The sequence below is a fragment of the Salmo salar genome, chromosome 21, assembly GCF_965601325.2.
Source record: "Salmo salar chromosome 21, fSalSal1, whole genome shotgun sequence".
Lineage (NCBI taxonomy): Eukaryota > Metazoa > Chordata > Actinopteri > Salmoniformes > Salmonidae > Salmo > Salmo salar.
The window spans coordinates 32877223-32891765 of NC_138311.1; the positions used below are offsets into that span (position 1 = coordinate 32877223).

The 14543-nt window shown below is 43.4% G+C and overlaps 1 non-coding gene and 1 pseudogene across 1 annotated transcript; one reads left to right on the forward strand and one right to left on the reverse strand.

The window, feature by feature from the left end:
• Positions 1–340: 340 nt before the first annotated feature.
• On the forward strand, positions 341–1044 carry LOC106582162 (gamma-crystallin M2 pseudogene; annotated as a pseudogene).
• Positions 1045–13918: 12874 nt separating this feature from the next.
• On the reverse strand, positions 13919–13992 carry trnan-guu (transfer RNA asparagine (anticodon GUU)). The gene has a single exon. It is a non-coding gene; the product is annotated as a tRNA-Asn (tRNA).
• Between the last annotated feature and the right edge of the window lie 551 nt (positions 13993–14543).

Below are 14543 nucleotides of genomic sequence, written 5' to 3' on the forward strand. Positions count from 1 at the left end.
TTAAAGTGCATTTTACAAGGGTCACAACACACAACGCACTTTTTCTGAGTGACCACAAATAATCGTTTCATAATACTGAATAAGGACAAAAACCTCAAACTTAGGAAGCTATTGTGCGATGAACAATATGCACACTTTACAATTCCAAGGCTGTAACTCTACATTGTTAACCCATTCACAAAGCCTTTGTGTTACTTTGTTCTGAGAGAAACAGCCTTTTTAAGGTCTTTTGAGAGACCCAGTCCATGGAATGTGGACAAACCTCAGTGCATTATGGGCCTCTATGCTATGTTGCTGAGTCAGCGGTTTGTACAATGGGGCCACAGGTATAAAAAGAAAGGTTTTAAACCAGTAGGATATCAGTTCCAGAGCAGCAGCAGCAGCAACAGCAGGACCCCCCACGAAGCAAGCCAAAATGCCCAACATGAACAGCAGGATAGTCTTCTACGAGGACAGGAACTTCATGGGCCGCTCCCATGAGTGCAGCACCGACTGCCCTGACATGTACTCCTTCCTGAGCCGCTGCCACTCCTGCAAGGTTGAGGGCGGCTGCTTCATGCTGTATGACCGCCCCAACTACATGGGAAACCAGTACTTCATGAGGAGGGGAGAGTACGCTGACTACCACATGATGGGAATGGCCAATGGGATGAGGTCCTGCCGCATGATCCCTATGCACAGGGGATCTTACAGGATGAAGATCTACGAGAGAGAGAGCTTCGGCGGTCAGAGCCACGAGATCATGGAGGACTGTGACAACATCATGGATCGTTACCGCATGTCCAGCTGTATGTCCTGCAACATCCAGGACGGCCACTGGCTCATGTATGAGATGCCCCACTTCAGAGGCAGGATGATGTTCATGAGGCCTGGAGAGTACAGGCACTTCAGCATGGGTATGGGAAGCATGGGTGGCATGGGCGGCATGGGCGGCATGAGGTTCCAGAGCATGAGGCGTATCAACGAGTCCTGGTACTAGATGCTGTTCTTTACAATGATGTAAATGAGACAAGCCATTGAATAAAAATGTTGAAATCCAAAAAACGTATTTTTTCATTCTTTCTAAGGAACAAATATAATCATATTCATTCTGTAATGCACCTTGATATAGTACATGTCATCAAATGCCCTGAAATGCCACAACTGTCTGCCCACAACCTTTGACCATAATTCAACATATTTAACACTCATGAGACCATTCAACTCATTAGAATGCCAATATACATGGACAGTGATAGTTGTTGTTGATAATAACAGCTCCAAGAGAACATCCCATAATGATTTATTATTAAAGAAACAAGGTCTTTACCTCTCAGTCTGGTTCAATACACTTCATCAGCTCCGTAAGCTAAATAACCAACCATCACTGTCAATGGGTATTGACTGTTGAACTACAGTCAAAGGACAGTACACAGTGACCTGAAAACAGTGGAAATTTTACTTGAACAGACCATTGATGTTGGCCCACAGTAGAAGGAGAGTATTTACATGGAAAACATTGTTATGTGTGTGAATGTGAGAGTTGTGAATGCCTGGTGCCCTTGGGAGGCCTGGTGAGGCCTGGTGACTCTCCAGGATCAGTCTTGTTGTAGGATGGCAGGTTCTGGGCTCTGACCTGTAATTGGTTTGTCATTGATTACCACTTCATGAGTTGTGACTGTCACTCTATCCCTCTGGAATCTCACTCAGTCTGTCTGGATGGCAATGGGCCTAGCTGAGAGTTGGAGTGTGTGTGTGTGTGTGTGTGTGTGTGTGTGTGTGTGTGTGTGTGTGTGTGTGTGTGTGTGTGTGTGTGTGTGTGTGTGTGTGTGTGTGTGTGTGTGTGTGTGTGTGTGTGTGTGTGTCAAAGCTGGGCTGGAGTTGCTCATTGCTTTTAGCTTTTAAAGAAGTTGAACTCTGGCAGATGGACAGTCTGGTTCTCTATATCAGTACTAAAGCCAAGACCCAACTCAGTTAATTGAAGATAAAAGCAAACTATTCACCACTTTATTAGGCTCAGTACACTGTTCCTCAATCAATTATTAGATTAGTTAGGGTTAGGGTTGTGGCTAGGGTTAGGATTTAACCGGGATGTGGACATGAAGCTAGGGTTAGGGTTAACAACAGGTCCGGGACGAGGTAGCAAGTCATGTGAACAGGTCAGGGTTCCATAGCCGCAGGCAGAACAGTTGAAACTGGAGCGTCAGCACGACCAGGTGGACTGGGGACAGCAAGGAGTCATCAGGCCAGGTAGTCTTGAGGCATGGTCCTAGGGCTTAGGTCCTCCGAGAGAAAGAGAGATAGAAGGAGAAAGAGAAAGAGAGAAAAGGAGAGAGATAATTAGAGGGAGCATACTTAAATTCACACAGGACACCGGATAAGACAGGAGAAATACTCCATATGTAACAGACTGAACCTAGCCCCCCGACACATAAACTATTGCAGCATAAATACTGAAGGCTGAGACAGGAGGGGTCGGGAGACACCTTGGCCCTGTCCGACGATACTCCCGGACAGGGCCAAACAGGCAGGATATAACCCCACCCACTTTACCAAAGCACAGCCCCCACACCACTAGAGGGATATCTTCAACCACCAACTTACTACCCTGAGACAAGGCTGAGTATAGCCCACAAAGATCTCCCCCACGGCACGAACCCGAGGGGGGCGCCAACCCAGACAGAAAGATCACGTCAGTGACTCAATCCACTCAAGTGACGCACCCCTCCTAGGGATGGCATGGGAGAGCAGTGACTCAGCCCCCGTAATAGGGTTAGAGGCAGAGAATCCCATTGTAGAGAGGGAAACCGGCCAGGCAGAGACAGCAAGGGCGGTTCGTCGATCCAGTGCTTTTCTGTTCACCTTCACAAACCTGGGCCAGACTACACTCATAGGACCTACTGAAGAGATGAGTCTTCAATAAAGACTTAAAGGTCGAGACCACGTCTACGTCTCTCACATGGATAGGTAGACCATTCAATAAAAATGGAGCTCAGTAGGAGAAAGCCCTGCCTCCAGCTTTTTGCTTAGAAATTCTAGGGACAGTAAGGAGCCCTGTCTCTTGTGACGTACGTGTACGTGTAGGTATGTACGGCAGGACCAAATCGGAAAGATAGGTAGGAGCAAGCCCATGTGATGTTTTGTGGGTCAGCAGTAAAACCTTAAAATCAGCCCTAGCCTTAACAGGAAGCCAGAGTAGAGAGGCTAGTTCTAGTCAAAATTCTAACAGCCGTGTTTAGCACTAACTGAAGCTTATTTTGTGCTTTATCCGCGTAGCCGGAAAGTAGAGCATTGCAGTAGTCTAATCTAGAAGTGACAAAAGCATGGATACATCATGTTTGTACAGAAAGTTTCTGGTCTTTGCAATGTTACAAAGATGAAAAAAAGCTGTCCTTGAAATATTCTTGATATGTTTGTAAGTCGCTCTGGATAAGAGCGTCTGCTAAATGACTTAAATGTAAATGTAAAATTTTCGTCAAGAGAGATCAGGGTCCAGAGTAACACTGAGATCCTTCACCATTTTATTTGAGATGACTGTACAACCATCACGATTATGTCACGTCTGCTCCTGCTCCTCCCCTCCGGCGTACGACATTGCCAGAGAACTAACCACTGGTCCTGGGATTCATCATTACGCACACCTGGCACTCATCATTACGCGCACCTGTGAATCATTATGATTCACACCTGGACTCCATTACCTTCATCATTTCCTCCCCTTTATATGTAACTCTCCCATGTCCACTCAGCAGTTGGTATTGTTATTGTGTATCGGCGGACTGCCTTATGTTAGTGTCATGTTCTTGGTTTTGTTGTATTATTAAAACTTTTCACCTGCACCTGCTTCTGACTCACCGCCCCATCATTACTGATTAATTGTCAGATCCAACAGAAGATCCCTTTGTTTCTTGGGCCCTAGACCTAGCATCTCTGTTTTGTCCGGGTTTAAAAGTAAAACATTGGACGCCATCCACTTATGTCTGAAACACAGGCTTCCAGGGAGGGCAATTTTGGGGCTTCACCATGTTTCATCGAAATGTACATCTGTATATCGTCCGCATAGCAGTGAAAGTTAACATTATGTTTCCGAATGACATCACCAAGAGGTAAAATATATAGTGAATGCTAAAAATGCTGCTTTTTAGTTAGCTTTGCGACCGTATCAAAAAGAAATGTTGGATTGTTCTTATTCTCCTCAATTAAGTTGGAAAAATAGGATGATCGAGCAGCAGTGAGGGCTCTTTGATACTGCACGGTACTGTCTTTCCAAGCTAATCGGAAGACTTCCAGTTTGGTGAACGGTAGTGCCATTTCCGTTCCAATTTTCTGGAAGCTTGTTTTATAGTTAAGTTGGGTTAGTTTAGTTCAGATTGCTAAGGTTTTGTTTGAGAGGGATGTTTTGGTTTGGCCAATATTGTTGGAGAGAGCATTGAGAGCCATGTGTTCTTTTGGTTCAGTTAGTTTGGTAGCTAAATTTGATTAACAATTCACTCTGGGTTTTTCTGGGTTTTTGTTCAAGTGGGAGTCCTCTCCTGTTCAGGCTTATCAGCGAGTATCAATAGGAGGCTCGTGGTGTTTTTGTTTTAGGTGGCGGTGAACGTGGGTAGAGCTTCCCTTTTCCTTTCCCCTACATCGGCTTGGGAGCACCTCCGTAGTTATGGGGGGGCCGCCAGTTTCTGGTTGTCTTTTCCACTCCGCTGGTTTTGTGTGCATAAAACCCCACCACATGTGACTGCACGAAGACTAGGGCCAGTTAGTTAGTTGTTTTTGGAGGATAGAGGGGTGTGGCTCCTGTTCTTGAACCCAGACTGACAGCAGGTGAGTTGTGTTTTTTGTTGTTGAGCATTTCTAATAGTTGTATTGGTTGAAGAAAATGTCTTCCATTCTGAGTGGTTTTGTTCAAGCTCCTTCAGAGGTAGACTTAGAGTTGTATACTAAGGAGCAGTTAATTGAAATTGCTGAACATTATCAGATTGAGATTGATGATAAAAAAATTTGAGACTATTAAAGCTAAATTAAAGCAGGGTCTTATGGAAATAGGTGTTTTTTCGGGTCAATGTGCTAGTAGTGAAGGTACAAGTTTTCAGTCTAGTACTTCATTAACTTTTGAGCAAAAGCGGGAGCTGTTAGGAATGCTGCGGGAGCTGTTGGGAATGCAGTTGGAGATAGAGCGATTGCGACATGCTAATAGACCAGAAGGACTACCACAGTTTGATGTTGCACAGAATCTTCGTTTGTTGCCTAAATTTGATGAGTCAGATCCAGATACATACTTTACTTTATTTGAGCGTATTGCGGAAGCTAGAGCTTGGTCAGATTTGAACATGACTATGTTGTTGCAATGTGTACTTACAGGTAAAGCACGTGAGGCTTTTGCAGCACTGAGTGTAGCTGACAGTAAAGTGTATGCTAAAGTTAAATCAGCAGTTCTGAAGGTTTACGAACTTGTGCCACAAGCATATCGTCAACGTTTTTGTTACAGGAAAAAGCTAGATTCACAAACCTATTCTGAGTTTGTTCGTGATTTGACTTCTGCATTTAATCGTTGGTGTACAGCTTCAGAAGTTAGTACTTTTGAGGATCTGTCTAATTTGATTGTGTTAGAACAGTTCAAAAATTCTGTGTCTGACCAGGTTGCTACATACATGAATGAACGTAAAGTTAAGTCTCCAAGTGATGCAGCAGTCCTTGCAGATGAGTACAGGCTAACACATAAAAGCCATTTTGAGTCAAACAGTGACATGTACCATAAAAATAACTTTACTTCCAGGAATGGTAGGTCAAATTTTTCTGGAGCTTCTTTCCAAAGGCCTCAACAGAAGTTTGGGTCTGGAGGACTTAAAGCACCGGTGAATGCTAATACCTGTCGCTACTGTTTAGTTGAAGGACATTGAAGAAAGATTGTCCTCTACTTAAATCAAAGACAGGTCAAGTTAAACCTGCTGTGATGGCAACTCCTGTTTCAGCCTCTGACCACCAGGGTGAGTTTTTTCAGCCACTAGTTGAGTTTGATTCTCAGTCTTCCCACTGTGGTTTTTCAGCCTTTATTTCAGAGGGTGTAGTGTCCCTGAAAGATGGCAACCAAAATGTTTCGATCAAGATCTTAAGAGACACTGGAGCTTTAGATTATTTTATTCTGGAATCTGTTTTGCCATTCTCTAAGGAGTCTGATACTGGCAGATGTGTAATGGTACGTGGTATGGGTTTAGTTCCATTCTCTTCTCCTTTACATGAAGTTACCTTAAAATGTGGTCTGGTAGAGGGTGATGTAGATGTTGGGGTTAGACCCCAGTTGCCAGTAGAGGGAGTCCACATGATTTTGGGGAATGATTTGGCAGGTAGTAAGGTGTGGGCAGATGGAAAAGTAAACATCTTTACGAAGCAACCTTTAGTGTCCCCAGCAAGGGTATTTCCAGATAGCAACTGTGTATCTCCTGAGATATTTCCAGTTTGTGCTGTTACCCGCGCTGCCTCTCGTAATAAGGTAGAGAGTAAGCCTGAAAGTCTTGAGTTGCCAGTCAAACTCCAGACAGAACAGTTGACTAGTTCTAGAGATTCATTGATAGCTGAGCAAAAGGCTGATACTACTTTGGATGATCTGTTTGAGAAAGTTGTTCCTGATTCAGTGGTGAGGAATAGTGCTCAGTGTTACTTTCTTCTTGATGGACTGTTGGTTAGGAAATGGGTTCCACACTATGATCAGGGTCTAGGTGAACCAGTCTTTCAAATAGTTGTACCTACTACTTTGCGAAATAAAGTGTTGCAAACTTCACATGGTGATGTGGCAGGTCATATGGGTGTTCGTAAAACTTTTGATCGTATACTCCGATATTTTTTCTGGCCACGTTTAAAGCGGGATGTATCTCAGTTTATTAAAACTTGTGATACGTGTCAGTGGACAAGCAAGCCAAACCAGGTTGTAAAGCCAGCGCCTTTGTATCCAATACCAGCCGTAGGGCAACCTTTTGAGCATCTTATTATCGATTGTGTTGGGCCTTTACCACGGTCCAAGTCAGGTCATAGCTACTTATTAACTGTTATGTGTCAAGCAACTAGATATCCGGCAGCTTTTCCCTTGCGTACTATAACTTCAAAATCAGTAGTTAAAGCGTTAACTCAATTTATTTCAACATTTGGGATTCCAAAAATCATCCAGTCAGATCAGGGATCTAACTTTACCTCCCATTTATTTGCTCAGATTCTCAAACAGTTTAAAGTTAAACACAAAAGGTCTACTGCATACCATGCTCAGAGTCAGGGAGCTTTGGAACGTTTTCATCAAACTTTAAAATCCTTGCTTCGTGCATACTGTACAGAACTGTCTGCAGATTGGGAGGAGGGGTTACCTTGGTTGTTACTAGCTGCTCGTGAAGTAGTGCAGGAAAGCACTGGGTTTAGCCCAAATGACTTAGTGTTTGGTCATAAGGTGCGTGGGCCTTTAGCAGTGCTGCAGGATGGTTGTTTGCCTGAGGAACCACCTCGGAACCTTATTGACTATGTAAATGTTTTAGGTTCAAGTTGTATAGGGCTGGTGAACTGGCGAAAGAGAAACTAAAATGTTCTCAACAGAAAATGAAACAGAAATATGACGGACAGGCTGAGCTGCGTGAGTTTAATCCCGGTGATTGTGTACTTGCTCTTTTGCCTCTTGTAAGTTCACCTTTTCAGGCAAAATACTGTGGTCCTTTCACTGTGTTGCGCAAAGTGTCAGATTTTAACTATCTTATTGAAACCCCTGGTCATAGGAAGTCCTCTAAATTATGCCATGTGAACCTGTTAAAATGTTATCACTCCCGTGATCTAAGCAAAGTGGAAGGCACTCCAGCAGTGAGGTCAGCGTTGACTGCTGCTCCAGTCACTGAATCTTGTGGCTTTAGCTTTGTGGAGGGGGGAGAAGAGGAGGTAGTTAGGGTTTCGGATGAGGTCTTACAAGGTCGGTTGAAAAACTCCCAGACTTTGCAAAACCTTGGGGTTTTGGTAGATCATTTAGACTCTGAGAAACGTGATGAATTGGTAGCTCTTATTAGAAGCTACCCTGTTTTGTTTTCTGACACTCTATCGAAAACCCACTTAATTGAGCATGACATAGACATCGGAGATGCTAAGCCTATTAAACAGAGATTTTATTGTGTATCTGAGGAGAAAAGACTGCAGTTGGACGACTCCTGGGAGGAGTATGTCCCTGTTCGAAAGACTGGTGTGGGCCAGGTTGACTATCAATGTGGCCAAGTGTGAGTTTGCCAAAGCTACAGTCACATACCTAGGCAAGGTTGTTGGTCAGGGTGTTGTCTGTCCCGTGGAAGCCAAGGTTCAGGCTGTGAAGCAGTTCCCACAGCCCTCCACAAAGAAAGAACTGATGCGCTTCCTGGGAATGGCGGGGTACTACCGTGCTTTTTGTAAAAACTTTTCGGTAGTAGTGTCCCCCCTGACCAATCTGCTGAAGGCCAAGGCTGAATTTCTCTGGTCCACCCAGTGTGAAGAGGCATTTGATGCAGTTAAGGCTCTTTTGTGTTTGTTACCTGTGTTGGTAGCACCAAATTTTGAGAAACCTTTCAAATTGCAGGTAGACGCCAGTCAAATTGGTGCTGGGGCTGTGCTTCTCCAGGAAAATGATGACCATATTGAGTGTCCAGTCAGTTTCTTTTCCCGGAAATTTAAGAAGTATCAGAACAATTATTCTGTAATTGAAAAGGAGGCTTTAGGTCTCATTTGGGCTTTGCAGCACTTCGAGGTCTATGTCGGTTCTGGTTTAACCCCTGTACAGGACGGACATCCAGCGAAAAATCATATACCATTAGCATAACAAAATGTAATAATTTTTTTTTTTCAATTTTTTTTTCAAATTTTATCGTTTTATAGATACACCTCTCCTGAATCAAACCACGTTGTCCGATTTCAAAAAGGCTTTACAGCAAAAGCAAAACATTAGATTATGTTAGAGGAGTATATCGTAAAAGTATCCACATAGCCATTTTCCGACCAACCACATGCATCACAAATAACCAAAAAACAGCTAAATGCAGCACTAACCCTTGACAATCTTCATCAGATGACACACCTAGGACACCATGTTACACAATACATGCATTCTTTTGTTCGATAAAGTTAATATTTATATATAAAAACAGCATTTTACATCGGTGCGTAACGTTGACTAACTATTTTCCTTCAAATGCATCCGATGAAACAGAGCTACAATTTACTAAATTACTATTCGAAAACATTTTTAAAATGTAATATTGTCATTCTAAGATTTATAGATGAATATCTCTTAAAAGCACCTGTAATGCCAGATTTAAAGTTAACTTTACTGGGTAATCATACTTTGCGATGAAAGGGGATGTGATACTCTGAAAAATAGGCTAACGTTACAGGTCAGCGCCATCTTGGAACAATCGCATATCACATCTAGTCTTGTATACTATTGTCAATAATCCCTTACCTTTGGTTGTCTTCATCAGAAAGCACTTTCAGGAATCCCAGGTCCACAACAAATGTATTTTTGTTCGAAAAAATTACTCCTTTATGTTCCAAGAGCTTGTTCTTGTTAGCGCGTCTGAAAGCTGATCCAAATGCTCCATCGGCCACGGGACAGCCATTTCGAGAAAATTCTTTTTTTTCCCATTTAGTTTCGTTCAAACATGTCAAACGTTGTATAACATAAATCTTCAGGGCGTTTTTCAACAAGAGAGCCAATAATATTCAAGGAGGATGATTGCATTGTGTTTCAAAACGTTTCGAAAGGGGAGGGTAACCAGGGGCGCCGGCGTCATAATGGTGATGGCCCTCTCCGTGTGACCACGTTCCACTGCGTCTCATTCATTCAGTTTTCACAGTAGGAGTCTCAAATCACTTTGTAAAGACTGGGGACATCTAGTGGAAGCAATAGGAAGTGCTCAATGAACCATAGCTCACGGTGTGATTAATAGGCAACGTGATGAAGTTGAGTTCGCAATTCAGAATTCCACTTCCTGTTTCCATCTGTCTCGGGGTTTTGACTGCCATATGAGTTCTGTTATACTCACAGACACCATTCAAACAGTTTTAGAAACTTTAGGGTGTTTTCTATCCACAAGTATTAATTATATGCATATCCTAGCTTCTGAGTTTGAGTAGTAGGCCGTTTAAAATGGGCACAATTTTTTTTTTAAATGCGCTGTGGCGCCCCCTATCCTAGGCGACCGTCAAGAGGTTAACCCCTTTAACTGTGTTCACGGACCACAACCCACTTTTCTGAAGTCCTTGCAAAATCCCAACCAGCGCATGATGCGTTGGGCTTTGTTCTTGCAACCATTCAACCTGGATATTAGACACATTAGGGGTAAGGATAATATTATTGCTGATGCTCTGTCTCGTGCTCCTTTAACCTAGTTTGTATTTTCTCTCTGAACCCTGCGGGCTGTCTGCGCCTTTTCTCTTAATTTGCTCCCCAGGTACCAGGGCTGCTGAGTTGAGGACGGACAGTCAGCTAGGGGACACGGGGCTACTACTAGGAGCCGGGACTGGTATCTGTTTTTTGTTTGTTTTGAAGAATTTGGATTATGTGTTTATTATGTTGGGTCATAATTTGAATTGAGGGTGGGACCCTCATTTTAAGGAGGGGGGTGTCACGGCTCCTCCTCTGCAGTGCAGTGTGGTTCCCCCTGCAGGCAGAGGAGGGTCGTTAGTGATTGCAGCTGGTGTGATTGGAGCCACCTGGGCTCAGGGTATTTAACCAACTGCTCCACTAACCTCTCTCTGGGCTGTCTGGTCTGGCTGGTCTGGCTCCTCGCTGAGCAGCTTCTGGCTCCTCGCTGAGCAGCTTCTGGCTCCTCGCTGAGCAGCTTCTGGCTCCTCGCTGAGCAGCTTCTGGCTCCTCGCTGAGCAGCTTCTGGCTCCTCGCTGAGCAGCTTCTGGCTCCTCGCTGGGCTTGCTCTCTTTCTCCCTGCTCCTCCTGGTATGATCCGGTTTTGTTTGTTCCTTTGTAGCTGTATTTAGTTTCCACTCAGTCATGTTTACACATACATATTCACGCATCCATGCACCTTACATACACCTTACATTATGACATTTCCACACCTCATTCCTTTTTCTTTGTTTATAGTTAATAGTTTTGTTTTATAATAAAGAACGTTTTGAATTGGCCTATACCAGTTGTCGATGTCCTCTCATTTTTGCCACAGGCTATGAGCCGGCCTGTGACACTACACTGACTATGCTACTGGCAGACTCCACTAAGCTGGCAGGCTGGCTAACAGCCTGCTGCCTGGCCTGCACCCTATCTCATTGTGGAGCTAGAGGAGTTAGAGCCCTGTATATGTTCATAGATAAGATGAAAGCACCCCTCCAGCTAGGATAGAGTCTGTCACTCCTCAGCAGGCCCGGCTTGGTCCTGTTTATGGGTGAGTCCCAGAAAGAGGGCCAATTATCTACAAATTCTATATTTTGGGAGGGGCAGAAACAGTTTTCAACCAGCGATTGAGTTGTGAGACTGCTGTAGAGCTCATCACTCCCCTAACTGGGAGGGGGCCAGACACAATTACTCGATGCCAGTACATCTTTCTAGCTGATTTACACGTTGAAGCTATGTTGCACATGGTGACCTCTGACTGTTTCATCCTAACATCGTTGGTGCCGACGTTGATAACAATATCCCTATACTCTCTACACTCGCCAGTTTTGGCCTTAGCCAGCACCATCTTCAGATTAGCCTTAACGTCGGTAGCTCTGCCCCCTGGTAAACATTGTATGGTCGCTGGATAATTCTTTTCAAGTACATTTTTTTAATTTCACCTTTATTTAACCAGGTAGGCCAGTTGAGAACAAGTTCTCATTTACAACTGCGACCTGGCCAAGATAAAGCAAAGCAAAGCAGTGCGACAAAAACAACAACACAGTTACACATGGGATAAACAAACGTACAGTCAATAACACAATAGAAAAATCTGTACACAGTGTAGGGCTGGGCGATATGGCAAATAAATTATCACAATATCTATATATTTTTTCATTCGATAACGATAATTATCACGATATTAATAAAATAATGTTTAAAAGGTGCATATCTGCTGCAGACTCAAGAATGCCTAATGCCTGAACAAACCACTAGGCAGGTAGCGTAGTGGTTAGAGTGTTGGGCAGGTAGCCTGGTGGTTAGAGTGTTGGGCAGGTAGTCTAGTGGTTAGAGCATTGGGCCAGTAACTGAGCGTTGGGCCAGTAACCGAAAGGTTGCTAGATTGAATCCCTGAGCTGACAAGGTAAAAATCTGTTGTTCTACCCCTGATTGAAAGATGAACTGAGGTCCACACTCCAGTCCAGCTGGTAGTGGTAATGCACCTTAAAGTTGGTTGCCAACCGCCATATAAAGTCCAAAGAAGAAGAAGAAGACTGAAGGAGGAGAAATTATTAGAAACAAACTCGGTTTACCCTTTTATCTGTGGATGAATTGTCAGAGTAGAGGACCTTGTGCATTTCAGCTAAAATAACAACCCAATGTTTATATCCCAATACAAATTAGCTGGCAACAGCAAGCTAGCTAGCTAAATTGCCATAAATGTTCAATGCTTTTCGACCTGTCCCCAAATGAATATAGTTGGTTCAGAATTTGTTTTGATATTTCAACCTGCATGTCCTGATTGTGTCTGGTGTGGGTGAACAAAATCAACATGCGCACACTGACGCACGCATGCGAGCAGTCTGGTCAGCATGTAACCCTCACAGTTTTCCTTGATCTGGTCTAGTACACATCCACACGATACAGCACTTCACCATCAGCCATAGAGGAACAGAATATCAGTTGTCACAGAACCTTCCAGGACATCACCAAGATTCACAGCTGAGAATTACAGAGCAGCAGACATTAAAGCTAGTGGAGCTGGCTATTGTTTAATGATATGTAAAAATAGTAAAGCTTAATTTAGGGTTCTACTATTCAATCTGTAGTGCTGAAGTTCAGCATTACAGTGTGGTTGAAATCTAAAGGCAATGTTCCCACGTTAGCGGAGACTGCATTCACGGTAAATCCGCCCAGCCCAATCGGAAATTACCCTTACATTTCTATCGCACAATCTGTAACGCTTCATCGATACAGATTTAATATAGCTCTTAATCACCCCTCCCACCCCGCCCACGCTCCCCTTCTCCGTAAAAAAGAAGTGCTGAGATGAGCTGGGCACCCTAACGGCCTGTAGGGTTGTTTTTTGTGGAGGACGCGGGTATTGCTGAGGTTGATGAGCTTCAATGACACAAATATTACAGCAAATATAGTCATATAGACAGTAACACATGTGTCCCACTATATTCTCACATGGGAAATAGCACTGCCATGCTCCTCCTAATCTAATAATCTTTATTGGCATGACACCATGGGAGATTACTGGCTTCATTTTTGCTGGAACCCAGGAAGAGTAGGAAGCAGCTAATGTGGATCCATAATAAATACAAATACAAATACAAATAACATGAATATGTTTTCCATTTTCATTACACCAGCATATATTTTTACTTCGCAGCTATTTGTTAATGATAGCGTCTTCTCGCCTTTAGATCTCCTGGCGATGTTCTTATCAAGCTGTTGAATAACTTCATTCTAATGAGTTGAGTTGTTTGGTTTCCAGATGCATTTTGATAACCTTTATGTTAAACGTGTGGAAGCTGCTTTCGATGTATAACACCATGAATCGGAAGCACACAAAAAAATATATACAAAAATGCTATTGCTGTTAGGTTGTTGCTATGTTATTAATTTTGTATTCCTATGTTCTAACATAGTTTGTTTTTATTCATTATTGTAAAATGGTCACCGGCAGGTTCCATCTCCTCCAAAGTGAAAGTGTGTATGAGTATCTACCTCATGCAGTGGACGCGCTACAACACAGGCACATGGTTTTAAAAGCATGACTGCTTTCATTACATTCCGCATAGTCTGTAAACCAACGGTTGTGCGATAAGAAAAAAGTTCCGTCCCTGGGTGGGCTCGAACCACCAACCTTTAGATTAACAGTCTAACGCGCTAGCCGATTGCGCCACAGAGACAGCTGAGACGAGACGAGACGCGATAGAAGAAAGTACAGCGCATGGTGTTGAAATCATTCTCTGCTGGGTTCTCAATTTATACACAGCCTGAGCTCTGCAGCTTTTTTTGTGGGTCAACACTCCTAGAGAGCTATTGTATATGTATGCAGGCGTGTGTACTGAATCAGGTGTGTTAGTGCTGGAACAAAACCCTGCACGTATGAACCCGCTGAATAGCTTAATTCTAATGAGGATTGTTCGTGACTAGAAAAGCTTTTTCTTCCTGGATAGGTTCGAAACACCAACCTTCAGTTTAATAGTTTAACGCCCTAGCGGATAGCGATACAGAGACCGCAAACGACGCTATGGCCACAAAAAAATAAGGCAGAGGCTCTCCTTCCAGCAGGAGGCGTTTTTTCGTTGTTACGCCTAACAAGCAAATCATTTGTGTAAGGATTATAATAATGGATCAAAATAATGAGATGTATTTACCAATCCAAAGAAAACATAGACATCCCGCCGTGCCGATTTGTGGACAACAGGGCGGAGAGATATGTACTGTATCTTGTCAG